Source organism: Octopus bimaculoides, chromosome 18 (genome assembly GCF_001194135.2).
Source record: "Octopus bimaculoides isolate UCB-OBI-ISO-001 chromosome 18, ASM119413v2, whole genome shotgun sequence".
In the NCBI taxonomy this organism is placed as follows: Eukaryota; Metazoa; Mollusca; class Cephalopoda; order Octopoda; family Octopodidae; genus Octopus; species Octopus bimaculoides.
The window spans coordinates 4,354,789-4,355,569 of NC_068998.1; positions in this window are offsets into that span (position 1 = coordinate 4,354,789).

Genomic DNA, 781 nt, shown 5'->3' on the forward strand with positions numbered 1-781 from the left:
ATGTGTGTGTGTGTGTGTGTGTATATATATATATATATGTATGTATATATATACAGGGTGCGGTGGATAAATTCTCGTGTAAATCTGACATCTCATTTTAACGGATACATGAACCAAAATTACATAAAAATATCCTGAAATACTAAAGAGTAAATTTATTCAATAAAATCGCCATTGGCTTCAACCACGGCCTTCAAACGCGCGCGCGCACACACACACAGACACACAAATTCATTATTTATGAATTAAGGCTACCATTGGTTTCCGGCTAAGAAAAATATCTTGGTATAAAAATATCTTAGTGCAATTTTTCAAGCCGATCACATGGAGAAATGTGTCCGCCTGCATTTTGGAAAACAATCTTGAGGCGAACACTTTTCTTCGTGTTAACGGCTTGAAAGATTGTTAAGACACGAAGATATTCTTCTACTTTTCTTAGCATGAAACCGATGGTAGCCTTAATTCACAAATAAATCAAGAATATATCCAGCAATGCGGTGTTGAGCACTCATTTCCTCGTTCGACATTTACAGCATGGCTGCAGTCAAATGACTGAAACAGTTAAAAAGAAAAAAAATACACACACACACACACACACATATACATACATTCATACATTTATAAAAGCAATAGCAAACATGCTGATGCTTATATAAATGTTTTATCTATCTATCTATCTATCTATCTATCTATCTATCTATCTATCTATCTATCTATCTATCTTTACACACATACAAACACACACAGACATATATATTCGTATGCATATATGTATATACAC